The 15,944-nt window shown below is 40.1% G+C and overlaps 1 protein-coding gene across 1 annotated transcript in view; it reads left to right on the top strand.

Annotated features, from left to right (window-relative positions):
- Positions 1-15,944, top strand: part of KLHL29 (kelch like family member 29) — a 386,641-nt gene that overhangs the window by 59,866 nt on the left and 310,831 nt on the right. Inside the window, exon 2 of the mRNA XM_056487785.1 lies at positions 5,931-6,037. The gene's annotated coding sequence lies outside the window, so the exon portion shown is untranslated. The remainder of the gene's footprint in view (positions 1-5,930; positions 6,038-15,944) is intronic.

The following is a 15,944-nucleotide window of genomic DNA, read 5'->3' as shown; positions in this document are numbered from 1 at the left end:
AAAGATGGGACTTGACAGGCTATTAATGCTGGCTAGCTGATCTTCTAGGTCTGTAAACTCCTTACTAACCTGTAATATCTGTCCATCTCTTAGTGTTTTGAAAGCATTTTTAAAATAAAAAAGCTTCTGTAAATTATCTTGGCAAACTTTGTCATAATTGCTCATTGCGTTTGAGTTTGCAAAAATAGCTTTGTTTATGATGTGGTATTTTTAATGGCATATTTCACTGTTTCCATTTAAACTTCGAAGTGACATCTTTGTTTTTCCCCTTTAAAGAGCAGCATAATCCAGATGTCTGTCAAAAGAGTTGTTGATGTAGCATTTTATGAGTAATCCTTATGTTTGAGGTTTTTGTCTTGTCTGAACTGTTTGCCAAGCTCTTATGAAGTTCCCCATGAATATTATTGATGTATACTTCCTTTTAAAGAAGTGATTATCCAGGCAGGGATACAAACTCAACAGCCAGTTCTAAACCAGAAATGTTTTCTCAAAAATTATGTTGATGTCACAGGAGGAGTGAATTTGCCAATGTAATGGAACAGGGGGAATACTGAGTGAATATTCTTTTCCCTTTCCCTTTCCACTTATTAACCCTTTGAAACACAGGCCAGCAATTGAGTTTGGGGGACTTCAGCTATTGACAGAGTGACCTCAGGGGTTACTGTGTGTCTAAATCTTTGATGAAGAGCTGTTCATAGGTCCCAGCCTGTTTTCAGAGAGACGAGAGGGATTGTGAGAAACTCAGTAAAACATGCCAAGTAGCCTCAGGTATCTAGCATTTATCATTCAGACCCAGAGCTGATGGTACAGTGATGCTCTCATTTGTTGCAGCTAAAAAGTTTTCTATAAACATTTGAACATTATGTGTGTGCAGACATTCTTCTCTAGTCATTTTTTCTCAGGTAGTTCCTTAGTTTAGATGGCTGTGGACTTTAGTGAGGACTGGCAGCATTGCCAGGCTTTTCCCAAGCATTTCAGAATCCTTATGGCTTGCAAATGCCCTGGGATCACAGCATTTTAGCTTGCAAATTACTAGTTGGCTGGTTGTCGAGGGGAAAAAAGAGCTGTAAATTCTGTAATAAATAATATATTAGGGTAAACATAACAATAGTATTCTGCAGACATCTACATGCATCAGTAGTGGTGCAGAGCAATCACTCCTTTCTATAAAGCCAGGTGGGGCTGTGAAAATGGATGCATCCTTCATTTCCAGCTCTGTATTTTATTTTTTCTATCTTGGCTGCAGCTCTGCCAAACTTCAGAGCCTGTGCAGCTTCTTGTGGGATGTGTAACTACTCCCTTCTCAGACCACTTGCTTGGCTTCTGGCAACAGTAGGACAGCAGGTCACACCAGGCATTAATTATAGGGCTTTTCATGGTAAACATGCTGGAGATAACAGATAAAGTTGGCAGCACACAGGTGTCCAGCCTGGCAGCACTGACACCTTTGGGTCTGTCTGTCTGTCTGTACTCCCCTGTCCATACACCTTCCCAGCTGTGCTGAGCTCAGCTGTTCTCAGTGGCTGGTTTGGTTTGGCACACACACTGCCTACAGCACCCTCCTGCTCCTGTAGAGCTCCCTCTCAGCCTGCTAGGAAGTGTTCATACTTTGTTGGAGTCAGTTCTCCTCCCACCCCTCTGATTTGCTTTCTTTAGCTTTGTTTATTTGCAAAGAGGGGTGTTCCATGTCTGCTGTTTCATTCCTGTTCTTCAGCCCCTGCCCCAGACTGTGCTGCCTGACTTAGGAGAGGTTGTTTGCAGGGCAGAGCATCTTGTAAAGGGCATTTTAAAAGCATTATGTGCTTCAGAGTTGATTTATAGCTTGTCTGCACAGGCAGGCTTTCATAGAATATTTTTGTGTTAAACTTTTTCTGGGTAATTAACCTACAATAACCATGTCTACATCTTTGGCTTCATCCTTCTTCTTGTCCAAATACCTTTTTCAGCCACAGGTGAGAGGTGGGAAGGCACAGCATGGAGCATTGCATCCTCCCTGAGGTCCATGCTGTGCAGCTCTGCTGTTCAGTGATCTCTTATTCCAGAGCCTCCCTGAATAATCAGTCCCTCATTGCAGTACTGAGTTGCCAAGTGTTGCTGCCTGCTCCTTGCCTTTCTTCTGACCTGCTGTACAGCTTTTGGACACTTTGTCTGTGACAGAGAAGCTCTGAACAGTGCATTGCTGCATAAGAAAATTGTGGTTTTGGCTTGACATTGTATGAAATCATTGTCTCCCTCATCCTCTCTTGCCTTTTGGAAGCTTCTTTTCTGATTTACTACTTAAAGCTGAGCTTTCTGCTAGCTGCTTGTGCTGTCACCATATCTCATTGTTTGCTGGTGCAGCTGAACTCTGCCTTGGCCAGCCCAGAACTGTAGAGAGGAGTCCAGCTGAAACAGCTCCTCTCTCCAAAAGATCCAGACCTGCTTCTCACTGACAGGGTCTTTCATGCTTAAGGCACTTCTCATTATTCCATCCCTTCATGAAGATACTCATGTTGATGAGAGGTGAGCTGAATTTTCATTGGTCTGCAGCTGATTTAACCTGAAGAAAGAGCTCTCTCCTTCAGGAAGGAAGAGATGCAGTGTCTAAAGTAGATAGCTTTAGGTCCAGTTGCTTCAAGTCACTAATTTAGAAGCATAGGCACAGGACAGAATCCTTAACCTGTCCATTTTGCAGTAGTTGGGCTCCCAAAAGGGGGAGACAAGGCTGCTGCTGTAGGCTCCTGTAAGGTTCCTTCAACTCCATGAGAGTTAATACAGGAATGCAGGTTTTACCTCTGTGCAGGGTGGTACCCTGTGATGAGACACAACCTTGGTTTGCTGTTGAAACCTCCTTGCTGTGTCTCTGCCTTTTTCCAGTTTCAATATTTTATTTTAATGGTTCAGAACTGCCTGGCAGGTGTTGCTCCCCTACAATGGTAAGAGCAGGAAAGTTTTGGTTAAGTTTAAAATCCTTTCTTATGAGCAGCCAAGGTTTCCTAAAGCAGAGGAAATAAAACTCACCCAAATGCTAGTAAGTCATGTAAGTTGCAGTATGTTAGAGACCATTAAGTCTGTCTTCATATTTCCCCAAGTAGTTTTTTACACTTCTCTGGAACTGTGTGTCCAAGAGTAAGCAAACAGGTTTTGAACTTTGGCCCATCTTTGTGTACCATTTTCATGGTGACAAGTAACTGCTTTTCTTGTTTCTTCATTTCTTCTGATTCTTCTTTCTTCAGATGTCCCATATCCAGCTGTGAGTTCTGTTTTCCCTTTCTATATGACACTGCTGTTCCTCACACCTTTCATTATTGAGGTGAGAGAGGTTTCCTTCATGTAAAGCTGTCATTGGCTTCTCAGGCTTCTTGCCTATCTGAAACCCATTTTATTTTTATTAGTCTCAGATATTTTTTTCCTGTTCTATAAAGTTCTGGAGCAAGAGTCCTGAGGTAGCTTTGAGGAGTGTATGATTCCCTAAGGAGATTTTTCAGAGTAGCTCTGGCCTAGTGTTGCCCTTGGAGATGATGGGGTAACTATGATATGATGAGCCACTATGCAAAACAGAAATTACTCCCTTGAGTAATCTCCCCTTTTTCCATAAACTGCCTCATGAAAACGTGCTCTGCTCTTTTCAACAAACTAAAAGCAAAACAAAGAAAACAAAGGAAAGGCTGCCTTTTTGTTTCAGTGGTTTTAGGTAGTCCGTCGTATATTCCTTAGTCATCGTGTGAAAATCAGAAATTCTCAATTAAAAAGTCACAACAATGTATTCAAGAAGCATTAGATAGATAAATAAGTAGACCAGCTATTAGAAAACCTTAGCTCCAAAATGAATCTAGACCTGTAAAGAAGATATGCTCAGGAAGAGCATGGAGCTGTATTTGATAGAATGAACTGTAATGATGAGAGATGATGTGAACAATGTGTTTGCATTTCCACACTTGCCCCAGCCTCTCAGGTGCTTCCCCTTCTATCATCTTATTTTTTCAAGAAACTAGCCTGCAGCTGGCTAATGATTAGACAGCACAGAGTTTTTTCTGCATGTAAACATTCTGTGTTCTATGAAACATTCTGTGTTTTATTGAATCATAGAGTGGTTTGGGTTGGATGTTGGTTAAACAACCTGTCTAGTGGAAGGTGCTCTGCCCATGGCAGGGTGCTTGGAACTGTATGACCTTTAAAGTTCCTTCCAGTCCAAGGCTGGCCTTGAACACCTCCAGGTCTGTGGATAGTCTTGACTCTGATCTTCTCCCATAGTGAGTGGTTCATTTCCCCAGTCCCTGCCTGGGCTTGGGCAGTGTGGATGGAGCACCTGGGACTGAAGACTGAGGCAAAAAAGTCATTGAGAATCTTAATGTTCTCCATGTCCCAAGTTTGGGTTTCCCATTTCCTTCTGCAGAGGGCCAGCGTTTTCTAGTCTTCCCTGTTGTCACAAAAGTACCTATAAAAGCATTTGTAACCACAAATGCCCTTGATGTCCTTGGCCAGATTTAGTTCTATCAGCACTTCAGCTTTCCTAACCTGATTTGGGATGTCATTCATCTGGCCTTAATCTCATCCTTTTAAACTCTTTTTTTGGTGGTTTGATTTTTTTTTTTCTTTTTTCCCTTGCTTCTCAGGCTGATGGTGCATTGTGCCTCTCAGCCAGCTCTCATTGCAGATCATTCATTGCCATGAGCCATTTGGTCAGCTAGTCAAGCCAAAGTTGCTATATGCTTCATTTGCAGAAATATAGTAGGAATTTAGCAGTTTTATTAAACTCTTAATGGAGCTCATTGCCTGACTGATCCACAAAGTGACCTTGGATAAGTCGTTCACTTTTTCTGTGTGCTTCTACCATTACCACCCTCACTTTCACCACACCTCTTTGGGCTGTAAATATTCAGCACTGAACCAGTTTCAGGCTTTCACAAGGGAAATTATTTGGTCAGGCTATTTAAACATAGCAAAAGTCATGCAAATATTCTGAAATAATATCCTTTCAGGGTAGGGAGTTAACTTCCAAGGGCTTTTGTTTTGTGTGCTAAACTTTCCATAGCTAGCAGGTTGGATTAGTGAAGAGTTACTCTTGCCACTTCAAAATCATTATAAATACACAAAAATAAAGTTTATATAAAATGAAAAAATGCTTAAGCTGAGGCAATGGGACAGAGGCCCTGATTGCATTGCAGAGGGAAGCTGTAAACTTCAGATACAGATTGTATCAACTCAATTACATGTATGCAGCAATCTTGTCATTGTCAGAATCTTCTTGGTAGAAACTGAAACTCTAGTGCTAAAAAAGTGAAATCAATAGGCACAGTTATATCCACTTAAAAAAAAAAAGTGTATTGATTTGCAGATAATGACAGCAGTTCATTCTTGCAGGATTACATGCCACTTCCTGTCATAAAGATTGCTTTAATATGTATTGCATCTGAGATGGAGAATGTAGGGATAAAACTGCTTTGCTTTAATGAATAGTCATTTTACTCTGTGCATTAAAATGAGATATATTCCTTTAAATTTATCTCCAGGGATTATTTTGATTTCATGGGCAAACTCTATGTTACCAAAGACTCTAGAACACTATTAAACTTTTAAATAGTCTTACATTGCCTTGTTTTTGCAAGTGCTTGAACTCATCCTCTCTTTGATAGAAACTAATTAAGCAAAATATCGTGCTCTTTCTGGTCTCCTCCACATCCTTGATTAGAGGGTTAACACCATGTTATCTTGGGTATTAGATGTTCTTTGCTAAACCCTGAGTGCCTATCAGCATCTGGCTCTCTGTGCTTTGTAACAAATTCCTGTTGCCTTCTGGGGTTTAAGTTCTCTATGCTGATCATGGTGGTCTCCCATTGAGCAGCTTTTTCCTTTTTTTTTAATTCTGGTGCTGTGATTCATTTGAAGCCTATTCCTATTACACATAGGTGACATTGTGTGTTAAAATAACTCTTTTCAACTCTTTTTAGGTAATCTGGCTTCCCAGAAATCTTCTGCTAAATGCAAGGGTTTGCTGTCCTGTTTACTGACTGTTACACCTGAGGCTGATTTTGACACAGATTGTGGATATCACAGGGTAAGTGTGCAGATTTCTCATTTTTTGGTGTTTTTTCTTTCGTGGTCTCCTCTTTGTTTACACAAACACAATTTGGGCATTGCTTTCTCTCTCAGTGGCTGCAGCAAGTCCCTATTGCAGCACGTGCAACTGAGCATCTGTGTTATAATAGAAAAAAATTGTAGTATGATAAAGGCTAATGCTGTAAACCTGATCAGGAGTATTTGAATTTGGTGGTGTAGCTCCAAGAGGAAATAAAGTTTTTTGTGTATATAGGCCTAGGCTCATGGGGCCATATCTTATAAAACTGTAAAAAGCTGTAAGAGGCTTATTTGAGTGTAGTGAACTTTGAGTTTTAAGCTGATAAAAGTGCATGTATTTTTATATTACAAATGAAACATTCTTCATAATGTACGTAGTTAAAATATCTGTGAAATTTGCAAAATTGAGTTCAAATATTTGGAAAAGGGAGACTAAAGGTTAGTTGGTTTCTTGAGGGCATGGGGAGGGAAAAGGAAGAACTGATTCCCTCTCTTATCCAAATCTACTATGCACATCACAGTAGAAACTTAAATACTTGACTTTACTGTTGAATGACTCTTGAGGAATTTTTCACCTCCTGCCTACGGGAGGAAAGTTCAATTTTGTGAAGAGAGATTTGATTTTTTTTTTTTTTTGCCTCTTCCTCAGTCTTGATCCCACCTGCTATTTTTCTTCCTTATTCTGTTTTCTAACTTCTTTTTACATTTCTCTCTGTTTTTTCATTATGGAGCTCATCCTGTGCCTTTATGCTGTTTCTTGTCCTCTTGGCCTCCTTTGACCAGTATTCTGGCTTCTTCCATCCAGATACGTAATTTTTTGGGATAATTCAGACTGAAAAACACCTGTGCAGTTGTCTATTCCAGCCTCCTGCTCAGGACAAGGTCACTTTTAAAGCAGGTTGCTGGGGACCATATACAGTTGGGTTTTGAATATCTCCAAGAATGCAAACTCCAAAACTTTGTTAGACCCCTGTTATCATATTTCACCATCTCGTGAAGGATATTTTCTTCATTTATAACCTGAATTTTCATTGTTGCAGCTTCTTTGTTCTTGTCATTTTGCTGCCCTTTCAAGAATAGGCTCACTCTGTTCTCTTTGCACCTTCCTTTTGGGGAATCAGAAAACACAGTGAGATCTGGGGGAGACCTCTGTTCTAGCCTCCACTGGACTTTCTCCAGTCTGTCAAAGCCTTCTTGTTCTGGAGGGCTCACAAATCCTGCAGAACAGGGATGATTGGTTCCCTGGACCTCCTGGCTGTGCTCTCCCCAGCACAGCTCAGAGTGGACACACTTGGGTTTGTTTCAAAGGCATGTTGCTGGCTCAGATTCTGTCAAGACCACCAAGTCCCATATTATTTTATTTCCCATATTATTTTATTTTTCATCTTTTCAGTCTTTTGAATCTTCCTCATACACTGTCATGTATTCCTTACTTCCAGCATTTGCTCTTTCTTTACAGGATTCCTCATTGAGCACCTCAGTGTCCCCAGTGCACCTTCATCATGTTTCTGGCAGCCTCTTCCCATAAATGTGCATGAGCTACACTTTGGAAACAGTGAAACACTCTTGGAAATTGGTTTATTTCCATGAGCAGCTAGCTTAAAGCTTTCTGTGTAGCTTTGATAATTTAAAGTTCTTTTTCAATTCTTGTCATTAGTATATTCACAATGGATCAGGAAATTGTGTGTATGCTTGGGTGTGTACAGGAGTGCATAAGAGTATATTTAATCCTTTTTTCTGTACTGCCAGTACACAGCCATAAATAGTGTATATAATAATAATACATATATGAAACTTGAATTATGAACAAGACTTATTTTATATTCTTTTTTATGTTTTTCCCTGCATGTGTGTGTATAATGCTACAAATTGCAGATGCCAACAACTGTAATTGTAGTGGTGGTTAAATCAAATGCTCTGCTCTTTTTCGTTTTTTGGTGGCCCTCACAATGAGTAATGTGTCTTTGTTTCCTGTATTTTAATAGAGCATGTATGGTGGGAGATATACCAGAGCAGAAATATTCAGAAATACAGTCTCAGCCTTAGCTTGACATGATGATCAGATGGTTCTTGGGGAAAGGACACGTAGTCCTGTGCTCCTGGAAGCTTTGCTGTCTCATTTTTTAGGGGAAGGAGCAAGAAGGCATTAGTAGTCCAGTGCTGAGATCATCATTACTAGTTTGGCCAGGGTGGCTGGAGCTCCTGTACAAATCCCTCTGTTTATATCTGCCAAGGAGAACAAAAGAATGAATTGGGAGGGAAGTGGAGCAAAGAGGGTTAACCATACTAAGTCAGGGAAAAAAACAATTGAGCAGAAAATAAGAGAAGTGGAAAGGAAAAGAAATGCACAGAAAGGAGGATAAAGACTTTAACTTGTGACAAGTTGTGTTGGTTTTAATTCAGAGAAGTGTTGTCCAACTCATGAAGAAGTAGTTACACTAGTGCAGCTCGTACAGTGATCAGTGACAGTTTAATTCACTTTCTGTGGTGGGGAATGTCTAGTAAATCTGGCTTGTGATAAGTTGCCACATTGCCTGGTCACATCAGTATGAAATGCCTGGGATAATCTTAGGCTGAATATCCAGTTACTGCAAAGTGATTCTGTTGGGCTGTGGGATGCCCATGGGCGTTCCTGCTTGTGATCTGGTTATATAGCATAGATGTAACAAAAGAATTCAAAACCAAATAATTTGGAAATGAGAAGCCAGGTGTGTCCAGGTTTCCTCTTGGAGGCTTCTGTTGTATGTGAGAAATTGTTTGAAAAGGCTGTGAGTTCCAGGATGGACTGTCCCTGCTCCTCCTGGTAGCGAGCTGCATGTAGGAGTTGCACATTTGTCTGTCTCACCCGTTTTTGGATATTCCTAGCTCAGCTGTTCCCCTTAAAAGGCCTTTTAACTCAGTTTTCCTGAAGGATATAAATAGTATTTCTGCATGTTGACTGTAGCCCTGTATATCCTGACAGTCATGTGTGGTTGCAGTTCTTGTATTCCAGTTGAAGGAGTACTTAACCTCAGTGTTTTCTGGTTCAAACTGAATTAATTTCCACTGTATGCAGCACCTCTTATGATAGTGTGGATGGTAGGGAGGAATTTGAGATAATGTTGAGAGCTGTTTTGGTGATCAAGTTATTTTAATAACTGTGGGTCTCCCTGCACAGCAGGCTGATTGTTTTTTGGAGTATTTCTTAGGAGGAGAGGTCAGGAAGGTGTGTAAACTCTTGAGACCTCAGATGACCACGTGTGTTTAGGAGCTTCAACACATTGATTGTGTTTTACTTTTCATTTTTCACAGTTTTCAAGTGCGTGAAAGCAAAGTTTTGGATTTGTTCCATTTTATCCCTTTCAGGAGAAGAAGCAAGCCAAATAAAGTAAAACAAGTTGGGCACAGAAATCCAGGGTCACACTTCTTGGGTGAATTTGTGATAAGCTTTGGGATGCAGCAGAGAAACCAAATAGCAGCCTCACTTGTCTTTGGGATGGTGTTCAAAGAACAGTTCAGGTTGGGAATGACCTTGGAGGGATTATCTTGTCCAAGCTCCTGCGCAAATCAGGCAAACTGCAGAGGCAGGGCAGGTTGTTCAGGGCTGTGTCCACGTCCAGGCAAGTCCTTTAATACCCCTGAGGTGTCCATCCAGCCTCCAGAGCCATTTGCTGCTTAAGCACCTGCTCTGAATTCCTCTTCCTTATCTCTTACCAGGTTTTCCCTTGATGCAGCTTGCACCTGTTGCCTCCCTTGCTGCACATCCCAGGAAGATTCTGGCTCACCACACGTTCCACAACTTTAACCATCCACTAAATCATGACAAACTGGAGATGTATGATTATAAAATTATACTCAGATCAGTGCTTCCCAAGCATCCATGAATCAGGCAGTATTTTTAGAGTTTGCATCCTTTTAACAGCATCTGTTTTGGTTTTTGGGGGTTGTTGTCTTGGGTTTCTTTTGTTTGTTTTTGGTTTTTTTTGGGTTTTTTTTTGTTTGTTTTTTTGGCAGGTTCGGTTTGTGGTCTTTTTTGGGGGGTTTTTTTTGTTTGTTTTTTGTGTGTGGATGGGGGTTTATGGAGTTTTTTTTGAAGGAGAATTCTTGATTTTACTGTGCTGTTAAGTCAAGGAGCAAGGATGGAGTGAGGCACGGACAAAACACACTCTTAACATCTCTGTAGGTGCCAAAACAAAAATACCTGTGTTCATTTCTGCCTATAGATAATATATGTCAAGTAGACATATTTGTCTGTTTAGTCACAGAGCTTGGAGTTGCATATGGTTCTTGTTCCTGTCTCTTCCACAGCTGTCTTAATAATAGCTGTGCCTCAACTTGCATGCCTTTAAAATAGAGATTATGCACTCTTATTCACGGGAATGCTACAAGTCCTACAGTAACTGAAATGCTTTTAGTTAGTTAGGAGAAAACTGCTATTAAAAAGTTTAAAATTATGTACTTTTATGGTATAAACTATATGTTTGTACTTGCATAGATTTATGTTAACTCCATACTCTCTGTAGGCTGCTTTTAAACCTAAGAAGTGTTATTCTGTAATGTGATGTGTTACTGTACAAATTGGATGCTTTTATCCAAATTATGTGTTGGAAATCAGAGGTGGCACACACAGGGGTTGTTAGGATAGCCTTTTTCTCACACAGAAGATTTGGAAGTAGAAACAAAGCTTAGAAACTTGATTCTTTTAAAAAATAAGTCCATTCTTAAAAGCAGTTAAGTATTCTTTCTGTCAGCTTTAATAATAATGAGCTTTTTGGTCCTGGGATGAGCGATAATTGCAAATGGCAAAAAGTCATCAGAATGTTGTTCCTCTGATTGCAGATTTTATTAATGGTAAAAGAAATGATTCACCTAGAAAGGCTCTTTAATAAGTGCTCATTTACATGAAGATTTGCTGCCTGATTTATTTTGTTTTAAAAAAAAAAATTAAAAAACCACAAAACCCCACAACCAGGAACCTGCACAGATGTAGACCTGTCCTTCAAAACCCTGATTATTTTGTCCTTCCCATCTAGTTTGCTTCAAATGTCATCTGTGCTCCTTCTTATCAGTAACACCAGCCTTAATTTTTGCCTCCTCTTTCTCAGAAATGTATGTGAAGCTTCTTGGAATTATTTTATAGCTGAGTACTGTGCATCTTCCCTGCATGAATTTCCTCCACATTTAAAAAGGATGTTTATCTTTTATGAATGACTTCTTGGGTAGATGAGTTGTTTGGCCCTTTACATGTTTCTGATCTCATGATGTGTTGGGATTTGCAGATGTAAATTAAATTTTCATCTGTTTTCTCCCACTCCTTTTATGTTGTTTTCAACATGAGTCTTGAGTTGGTGATAAAAAAATGGAGCACATCCTTCACTGTAAGAATACAATTAGTCAGTGAGCCTGCCCTGTGAGCTTAAAACAGGGTACATGCTAAAGTCTCTCTTTAATTGGGGTTTTGGATGGCAAACTCTTTGGGGTAATGGTGCAGCCTTTATATGTTCCTGCTAGAGAATTCATGCAGAGAGCATTGCTGCAGCATGAATATTCAACAGCTGCCTGCCCCTTATTCCTTGTGCTGAAATATTAATAGAGCAGTGATTCTTCACCTAATGGTGCTGAAATCAGGTGTGTGTAAGTAATCCTACTGACACTATCCCAGACTCCTGCACACACCCCAGCCTTCTTGTGGGATCACACCTTCCTGCCCCACACTGAACACCAATTGCTCTCAGTAAATCCATACCTCTTGCTAAAATGGTGATGGGCTCTGCTCCGGGCTGTGTAACTCCAGGGGGGCAATAAAGCTCATCATAGCAAAAGAGAGTTCAGATGTTCAGGTGGAGAATTATTTCCTATAATGCCCATTGTGACAAAGCTGTCTCTGAACTTTTCCAGTACCAAACTGAGATCCTTCACTGGCATTGTGATCACTTGGGCCTTTTCAGGACTGGGTTGCAGGAGAGTTTGTGGCTAATCCTCTAAGGAAGTGCAGAATTTCTGTGCCCTGCCATGCTTTGGGCTGTAACTTGAAAACAAGGTATCACAAGATTGTGGCAGACTTCTCAGTCTGTTTTCTAAACTAATACTTAAAGTATGCCCCACCAATTCTGGTCTGAGTTGGCTGTTCAAAGTAATATATTTTAACACAAAATTATGCAGGCTGAAGTGAAGTTGGGTATGGTAGTGGAGCAGATTCTTCTGTTCCATGTGTATTTGAAAGCTGAGAAAACTTCTGCTGAAGTCAGACAACACTGGCTTGTCAGATTGCTCACGAACTAAAAGATTGCTCTTGGATGGAATTAATTTGCAGTATCTCTTTTACTATCTTAGTTTTGTCATGAATTTCCTCCTCTCGGCAGCCTGAAATGCCAAGTGAAAAAGTGTTTCAGTGGGAGATAATATAATATATTAAGAAAATGTTATTGATCACAGTATGCTTTTACTGGAAGATGACTTTTTCTGACCGGAACACAAGGGACTTTGCCTTGTTATAGTGGGAAAATGTATTGTAATATGCAAACAGGATTATTGTTAAGGTCACAGCAACTTTGTTTTTGCATTCCACTTCTTCTGGAAGCAAGCTTCTCCACAGCTAATGCTGTCAGCTGGGCTAGAGTGAGAACAATTTCTGTTTTGAACTTTCCAGCAAGAGATTGCAGCAAGTGTTCTTCATTTTTGAAGTAGGGAATAAATACTGTTTTCCACATCACCAAAGGTCAGCATTATAATTCGCTGGGGACTACAGTGAGCATTTCATTATGATGATGGGCTGCTTTGTGGTGGTTCTTTGTCATAATTAATTAATGTACATTTCCTCATCACACGTGTTTCATACGTGCCTTACAGACAGAAAATGTTGCACATTTGGGTTTAGAGTGGCTTCCACACACAAGGACTATGAGGCACTTAATTTTTCTATGTGATGTGGGAAGATTAGCCAGGTGGAAGAGTCCATGCTGCTCACAGACATCTTATGTGGGTCTATGGACATAATTGCTCTGCAAAGCATGAAGGCATAAATTTGTGATGGGATGCCCAGTACAAGCAGCTTCACAACAAGGACACTTTTAAACATGTTTGATTTAAAGAGGGCTCCCACTGCATAAACAGTAACTCAGAGCCATTAAAAGCCTGCTTGCAGTGAGGTTGCTTTCTGCTGAAGGGCTCAAAATTTCCCCTCAAGGGTAAGCATGTCATTAAGATGATAATTCTTAAAGTTATTTTGAGCTATTTCTAAGGAAAGTCATCCAAGGGACATTCTGCAAAACTTTACTCTTCACCAAACCTTGTCTCTGTGTGATATAAGTTATAGTAGTAGCCATGTTAATTTAAACTGAAAACACAAACTTTCCTGGAATAAATCAGTGAGGGTTGCACTGGAAAACCAAGAATATTGTCTTTTCCATCTTAGTTTTCCTTTTGCCCTCCTCCACTTGCAACATATCCCTCCAGTGGTTTTCTCTGTTTTTGTTGCAATAAATCTCCACTTCATTGAATTTGAAGATACAAATCTGACTGCAGAAATTAATCTCTGGTCCAGTAGTGGGTTACTAACCTGCTCAAGGTTTCCACGTGGCAAAATGATTTCTGCACTTTAGGAAACCATTTCCTACACAGGCAAAGCATTGTTACTAAAGTTGTCTCCTGAAATTTAACTGTATTTCTTCGCTGTTTTTTCTAATCCAATTTGTACAGTGAGAAGTTGTTGTAATTCAGAGGAACAGACATTAGTGTAAGACCTATTTCCCTGGTTCCCTTTTGCAGACTCCTAACACGTGCAGGAGAGACAGCACTTGTGTTATTAAAGCAAGCAGAATGGAACTGTTTTGGTTTTGGCTTTTAAAAGAGTGAAAAACAAAAACACAAGTCCCTAGATTTTCTTTTTGCCCTTTTTAGCTGCAGAAGTTTGCTATGGTTTATTTAGCACAAGAAACATGACGTGACGTGCAAGTGTAGTAAAGGTTAATTGTTGGATTTCCCGCAAGAATTAATCCATTGTTTGTACTTAGGATGTTTAAAAATACGTAAAATGCTTTCTGTTTTCCTTCATGGCTTAAAGAGAAGCAGAGTTTCTACCATCATTTCAGTTCCCAGTCCCCATGGGCCCTTGGTTTAAGCCACTTGGCTCAGCTCGTGCGGGTGTCGGCACTGTGGGACTCGTGCTCCCAAAGATGCTTTATGTTGCCATGTTTTCCTGCTCCTTGGCAGGAAAACGATGCTCAGCCTTTGTAACTCTCTTCATCTTCCCAAGATGTGCCAGAGCTCACCCTGCTCACAAAGCCTGTCTTGTGCAGGATGGCTGGGAATGTGTTGCTGTCAGCTGTGCTCAGTAAGCAAAGGTAGGGTTTCAGCACGTGTTGTTTAAAAACAACTCTATCAACACAGCTGCTCAGCATTTCCTTGCAACCTTTTGTGACTAGCTCTCCAGAATGCTGCTTAAAATACCACTAGAATCGGCTGCATCTGGCCATCCCCTTGGATGAACTCAGGTATTAGTTTGATGTGCCTGAAAAGATGAATTATTTACACATAAATCCATTTCATGTTCCCTATCTTCATGGACTGAAAGATGAGTGAAGGGAGAGAGGAAGAAGAGAAACCCCAGGGGAGAACAGTTTGTGCTGTTGAAATCATAGTTAAGTTGTTTTATTTGTTTTTTTGTGGTTCTTGGTGGGCACAGTAAACACAGGGAAGGTATCGTTCACTTTTACTGCATCTTGTGCCAAGTGTGAGAATTCAGTAGTAAGCAGAAAAGACAACAGTCTATAAAATCCCTTTGTATGTTTGTAGAAGAGTTTGATATAATGACATGAAAGCTCTCTTAATCTATGCATCTGATTGCAATGCAGTAAAGAACAGCTTCTCTGCTTACGAGCAAAAACATTTATGGGGACACAAAGAGGTGGTTCTTGAAGAGCAGAAAAGGCTTTCTGATTAGTTTTTCTTGCTTATAGGAGTTTTGTTTTTTTTAAAAAGTCTTTTGCACAGCAGAGATAAATTGAAAAGATGCAGATAAATTGGATGAGGTGGTGGGGTTGTAGTGGGAAGATCACGGCCAGATTTGAATCTTCCTTTGCTCAGTCATAAACCTGCTCCTGAGCTGCTTCACATCCCCATGAGACATGGCTCTGTACAGCCTGCATTTGAATAATAGAGTTGCCATTAGAGTCCAACATAAAAAAGATGATTGGCTGTGTGCTTGATTTACGGGAAGGCAGAAGTGGTGAAGTATATGGTACACCAGGGGATATTTATGCTGCTAATGCTTAAAACACAGCCCAGTGTTCTGCGCACTGTAGATGCTTTCAAATGGCAAAAACAAAGGTGTGAATGGCAGTAAATCCAGTTATTCTGATAGCTGAATGGCCCCAGATCAGGATCAGGCTGTGCAGTCTCTTCAACATGCAGAGCAAGTCTGGTAAAGCCCCTGTTTAGTTACTGCCTGTTACAGGATTATCAGCTTTGAATCAAAGAAAATAATTTCAAATATGTTAGGATTTAGGGTATATTGTTTCATCTTCATCAGTTTCTAATGCAAGAATTATTTTTTCCAATTTATGTGCAAATAGGCTTCCAAAATCTGTTGCTGTGAACTGAGATTTCTTTAGTTTTTTTTCCTTCATCAAATTACTCCTGTTCTGCTAATAACTGTCAAATTGCACCTCAACTCAGCATTTTCTTGATTTATCTTCCCTGCAGTAGCTAACAGTAGCTCTCTGAGGTGTATCACTTGGCTGCTGTGCAAACAGGCTGCTCTTAAGTTACTGAGCTGTGTATTTAAATTTTTTTGAAATGTTACAGCAATTATATTGGATTTTTAGAAGAAGAATCCATTGTTGACTCAAACTGGATAAATTTTTCAAAATGTGGAGGGTTTTCTCTCAGATGTTCATAAGCTGAGCAGA

The sequence above is a fragment of the Oenanthe melanoleuca genome, chromosome 3 (genome assembly GCF_029582105.1).
Source record: "Oenanthe melanoleuca isolate GR-GAL-2019-014 chromosome 3, OMel1.0, whole genome shotgun sequence".
Lineage (NCBI taxonomy): Eukaryota > Metazoa > Chordata > Aves > Passeriformes > Muscicapidae > Oenanthe > Oenanthe melanoleuca.
This window is presented reverse-complemented; position numbering and strand designations above follow the sequence as displayed.